The following is a 6,256-nucleotide window of genomic DNA, read 5'->3' as shown; positions in this document are numbered from 1 at the left end:
TATTAACATTTTAGCAAATTGTCTGATAATAAAATCTCTACTGAAGTTAATAACAATATAAGAGATGTTAGGCTCATGGAAATAAACTTACAGATAAATTCTCAATTATGTGAATGTAGAAACCCTGACAGATGAGGTTTAATGTGTATGTACAGGTAAGAGGTCTATTTAAAGGGAAAAAGTGTAGAACTGATGGCTTCAAGGTATTGGTTATAACCTAGGAAAGCAACCTAGAAATGATTGTAGTCTGCTCCCCAAGGCACCAGCCCAGTGGCCTGCCTCATGAAGAAAATTGGAAACAAATCAGAAAGCGTCATCTTACAATTGTCTAAGAACTGGAATACTATAAATTCTCCAGGTCACCACTCCTCAGACAAGATAGAGCTGGATGAGTCCCAGAGAACAATAAGTAAAATGATCAAGGAGTTTCTATATGAATATCGATTCAAGAAATTCGGATAGTTTAGGCTAGAAACATGAAAGCAAAGAGGGAATATGATCAAAGCCTTGAAGTTGTCAAGTCTACTGCTAGGTAGAACACAGGCTTGTTCACAAAATCACAGAATATAGAACTAAAAACCCCTGGTGCTTGACATACTGTATGTAATATAGCTTTTTAAACTATTACTTTATAGATAAAGCAGTACATTTAGTGAGTGCAATTTCTTTAATGGTGAATTAGGTCCGAACAAATGAGTAGTTTCTGGGAGTATGATTATTGTTGTTGGTAGAGCCACAAAGCAAAGAATGTTTAAGTAATACTTCTGACCTTTAAGAAATTAAATGTATTACTTTTTCCCAGTAAAACCGTAATGTGTATTCATTATAGAACTTCAAAAATATGGATTAAAAAGTAAGTACCCGGGCTTCCCTGGTGGCGCAGTGGTTGAGAGTACGCCTGCCAATGCAGGGGACGCGGGTTCGTGCCCCGGTCTGGGAGGATCCCACGTGCCGCGGAGCGGCTAGGCCCGTGAGCCATGGCCGCTGAGCCTGCGTGTCCGGAGCCTGTGCTCCGCAGCGGCGGAGGCCGCAACAGTGAGGGGCCCACGTACCGGAAAAAAAAAAAAAAAAGTACCCACACTCTCATTGAGAAATACAAAGAATATGTAACACTTTAATCTGTTTCTCCCATGTATTTCTTTTGTATCTCTGTTCATACTTTATGTACAATTTTTTATGGAATATTATAAAAATAATTTCCTATTATTTTAATATGATATTTTTGTGCCCATAACCTTAATTTCATGGACATACTGTAACTCATATAATCATTCCTCTATTTCTCAGCATCTGGGGTCTTGCCAAACCAAACTGAACTTTTCTAGGGTGACATTTAGACAGTGATGATTATTCAGAAATAATCCCTTAGAGATGTCAAAAGCAGATCAGGAGAGTGGAGAATTAGAGGACATTAGGTTTTTGCAAGGTGCCTTAAAAATCTATATTATGTCAATTATTAACTATAGACTAAATATGCCAAAGGGATTTGTAATATGATTTTTAATTTTATTTGCATGCTACTGGGATTAATAAAATAGAAACTCAATTTAAAGTGACGTGGAATGCGGAGTAGCTTTCTCTTATGCATTGTGTCAAAAGTACAATCACTAACATGAGAGGAGTTCATAATATTTTTAATTAAAAAGAGATTTTCATGCTTATAAAGATTAGGTAAAATTGCTCCGTAGTTATCTTTTGAGTGTGAATACCAGAGCTAGTGATACTTTTACTAACAATTTCATTGAAAGCTGTCAGTATGATTGCTTCAGTATGGTTTGAGACAATTTATTTTCTCTTAACGTACATTATTTGAAGAAGGTAAAAGAAGGAAGATAAACAATTTTACCAATCCAGCGAATGCTTTTCTTTGGAGAAATATGAAGATGAATAACACAGTATCTTTCCTCAATATAATTATTATATAACTAGGGAATCAAAATATACAGAAAAACATAAGTAAGATTTCTATAATAACCATAACAAAGAGAAAAGAGAAACTGGAAAACTTCATGGAGGAAGTGGGATTTAAGTTGCTTGTTGAAGGATGGGTACAACTCATGCAGGTAAATAGGAAGATTGTAAGTCTTCTTTTGAGAGAGTAGGTAACGAAACGCACAGTGGCAGTAATGCCATGACATAACTAGGGGTATTAAAAAATTACTTTGGCTGGACTCGGGAAATTAATTCTGGGAGGTAGTAGAAAATGGAGATGGAAATAGAGATGGAAGATGGATGAAAGATTTTAGACTTTATCCCCATGTATAATGGGGCCCTTTGAAGAGTTATTTAATAGTAAGATGCTAAAATAAATATGATATTTGTAGATGACTAAATCTAGTAGTGATGTGTAATGGATTGGAGTGAAGAGAGACTGAACACAAGAATACCAGAAACAGTACAGAGAGATGAGGAACTAGGGAGACAAGGTCATTACACATGTGGATAAATGCACTGTTATAGCTTGTATTTCCCAACAAGACTAGGTCCACCCAGGAACCCCATTCTATTATGGGTGTGATTTGCCTCATCTACCTTTTTTGAACACCAGTAAAGTCACCGGGATTTCTCACAGCATTATAGTCTCAGGGTAGTCAAACTTCTTTCATGGTGTCTGTCTTCTCCCAGTGTGAGTTTTCTAAGAAAACCAGGCAGAATCTGCAAGTTTCCTATGATCTAGCCTGAAAAGTCATGAAGCATCATTTCTGCCATATGCATTTAGTCAAAAGTGAGTCACAGGGCTAGCCAAGTTTCAAAGGGCGGGGGGTACTTCACTGGAGCATGGATACTGAAATTCAGCCAGAGACTCAGCACCAGTTCCTTGATGAGGGTCCAGTCCCTCCCTGTTCCCTGGGCATGATTCTGTACCAGTCAGTGATCAATAAGGGAAGTGGAACCACTGTGAGTTGTTATAGGACTAGGGGATTTATTACGGGGAATAGATGTTATGCAGTTGTGACAGCTGGTGAATAAATTTCTGTAAGGCTGCTGCCCCTCTGTCTGGTGGTGGTCTGAAGTTGTGGTCAGCTGTTAGAAAGAAAAGCTGGACCCAAAGCAAGGGATGAAAAGATAGAATGTGAGAGGACATACTGGACCCATGAGGACAAACTTCTGTGTCTCATTTTCTCCAACCTTGACAATGCTGGTCCTTTATAGAAGTAGTGAGAGACAGCCTCTGAGAAGCAGAAAGAGAGCCAGTAGGAGCTGGTGGAGCTATAGGCGCAGTTGCTGCCCCTTCCCAGCAAGCCGAGCCAACAGATTAGTGATGGAGTTCACAACCTCCAGGGATACCTGGTACCCACACTGAGCTTCCCATTTGCAGCTTCACTTCAGCCTTTCAGATCTCACACAAACTTCTCTTTTGGCCATGTCTACACCAGAAACATACAGGGAAGGGATTCTGGGAAACGTAGTTCTAGCTTAGTTATGTTAACATTAGTACAAACCTCCATAAAGTTCTTCTTTCCTCCAATAATACAAAACACTTCCTGCGGCTGCTGTGAATGTCTCTGCGTTGCACGGGTGGGGTGGACTTTTGAGATGTAATTGGCTTTTGGCAACAAAAAAATGCCTTTTTTGGAGAGAGTTACCTAAGAGTGGATCTCTTCTTTGTTTAGATATTTACTGATCTTTGATTGTTTCCTTTTTCTTGCAGCAACTGAGATGACACATTTTGCGTAAAGTGCCTCATCAGGTAATTGATCTATTTCTACTTTTATGTAAGTTTGTATGGAAGGTATTTTTAAAGAATATTACTGTGGTTAGAGCTACACTGAGTGTTTGGCTTAGAATGTTCTGTTATGAGGAAACAATTTGAGTACTGTTTTACCGATCAAGACCTAGCTGCAAGGGTCTTTTAATTCCTAGTACTGTTATAACAACTGTCTCTAAGCAAGAAAAAGTAGGTGAATCAATAATGCTTAGACCCTCCCTCCTATAAGCAGATCTGAGTAGGAAATGAGCCAATGAGAAGTAAGCTCAGCATTTTTAAAAAATATTCATTTATTTATTTGTTTATTTATTTATTTAGGCTGTGCTGGGTCTTAGTTGCCACATGTGGGCTTCTTAGTTGCAGCATGCATGTGGGATCCAGTTCGATTGAAACCGGGCACCCTATTTATACACAGATTCCCAGAAAATCCTACTTGCTTTAATATACACACATATGTTAAATAACTAGCAAAAACTAGCAAGTAGCTTCGCTGTTAGAAGCAAAAAACGCAATAATTCTTTCATTTGGACATCAGTAAGTAGCCTTGCCAGGACAAGGCCTCAAAAAATTGCTATGAGACTCAGAGTTGTTCCTCTCCATGGAAGTCTTTAGTAAAAGGCGAAAGATTCATTCAATCTGAAGAGAATTTGATGTAACAGGAGGAGATGGAGCAGTGAGGAACAGGCCCTGACAGGCGTGCAAGGGCCATGTGCCTTGGTTTCAAGGCAGAGTGGATGCAGTACACCATGACCCTTTGATTTGAATGTTAACGATGCAGAAATCCAACCTGACCTCTGAATTTTCACTAGACCAGAGCCTCAGCATCAGGGCTATCAAATCATGGTCCCTAAAGTGTCTTCTTCATGGTATATGCTATAGGAGAAGACAGCTGGGACAAAGGTTGAGAAAGTGGGGGGAGAACAATAGTGTCACTTTTTATTTTGTCTGCAGAACCCATTTCACTTTTTAAAAGTATCTGTTGTTGAGTGCTCACTTTGCTCTGCCCTCCCGCATGGTTAGGAGGACTCAGATAAGCTTTTCCCCGTCCTTAATTTCTCTAGCTAGCTCAGACGTATTTGGAACAAGATTGCACTGAGAGCCCTTATTACTGAGTTTTGATCTGTTACTCTGAGAGGACCTTATGGATTTCAATTGTTACCGTGAGAGAATGTTCTGGATTCAATTGTTACTCTGAGAGAACATTCCAGATTTGAACACTGGAAGCTTTCTTCAAAACTGTGTTGATTTTCATTATGATGTCATCATTCTTTCATTAAGAAAAACATAGAATAATGAGAAAACATGGCATAATAGAAAACACACAGGGAATTGAGTCTTGGCTCCTAATAGCTTTATGACTTTTACTGATTCTGGGGCTTGGTTTCCTTATTTGTAAAGCCGGTTGCACTAATTATCGCTGTGGAAGTAGATTCGGTGAGAAGGTGAAAATTATCTAAAAGAAATATGGTCCAAAAATGTGGTTTATTCCTTCCAAGCGTACTTGTGTTTTACCTCTATCTGGTGCCCTGCTGGTTGAGAATCAGCATGGTCTGAAAAAGAATTGCTTTCCTCTTCAACACTCCACAGCTTCCCGTCTTCATTCATCTCTTAAACCTAACACTATCAATATGTGTATCACTGCCCCTTATCTCCACTTACCTGATTCTACTTGTGGGGAAGAAGAAAACTGAATGGCAAAAATAAAATTATAAAGTCATGTGGAGAATTGTAATGTTGGTGACACTCTAAAATTCTAGGGATGATTATATACTTTTTTAGTCTTCTCTTTAAAACATTTCCAAACTTACTTCCAATGTAAAAAAATAATCAGACAATATATATTGAGTGGATATATAAATGGCTTATAAAAGTTATCACAGGTGAAAATCATCCTTTCTAAATGCAATGTAACCATCCTTCCTAAAGGCAATTAAAGTTATTTTACTTTTTTGTGATTTCAAGAGTATTCAAATTATCCTTTATATATCAGCTTCTTTTTTTTTTTCTTTTGGGCCTAGAATCTTTAAAAGATTAAAACTTAGGAAGATTATTTTAATAAACGTAGAGCCAAGGCTGTGCATTTCACGAAGCATCTTTGCACTGTGAATAAACCCAATTCTTTATGGATCTTTATGGATTTTGTGAGCAGGGAACACTGTTGGTTAAAGTTTGGAAAGGTTAACGAGGGGACGGGAAGTGAGGTTATTCAATTAATTATTATTTCCTGTCCCTCATCTTTAAATTTTTAGTGATTACAAAGAAAACTCAGTCCTAAATAGAAAAAAAAATCAATCCATACTAAAATAACATTTCTATTGGTTTTTGATATGACACATGGATAATTACTTAGAAATAGCAAAGTAATTTTCAGCTCTTTTATGTCGGCTTCTCTATAACCAAAACACCCAATTTTTTGCTCAGTTAGGTAGATCCCTCCTTAACCAAAAAAGTTTCTGTCAGATTCAAAACCAAAATGGAAAGTAAGAGAGGATGATCAGATTCATTTCTATTTGGCAGACAATTAAAACTGACTTTCTTCTAGGCCTT

General features: G+C 37.8%; 1 non-coding gene across 1 annotated transcript; it reads right to left on the bottom strand.

The window, feature by feature from the left end:
* Positions 1–4,249: 4,249 nt before the first annotated feature.
* Positions 4,250–4,365, bottom strand: LOC114903300. Its single transcript, XR_003795687.1, has one exon. It is a non-coding gene; the product is annotated as a U5 spliceosomal RNA (small nuclear RNA).
* Positions 4,366–6,256: the final 1,891 nt, after the last annotated feature.

Source organism: Monodon monoceros, unplaced genomic scaffold, assembly GCF_005190385.1.
Source record: "Monodon monoceros isolate NGI ecotype Baffin Bay Population unplaced genomic scaffold, NGI_Narwhal_1 Super_Scaffold_20, whole genome shotgun sequence".
In the NCBI taxonomy this organism is placed as follows: Eukaryota; Metazoa; Chordata; class Mammalia; order Artiodactyla; family Monodontidae; genus Monodon; species Monodon monoceros.
This window is presented reverse-complemented; position numbering and strand designations above follow the sequence as displayed.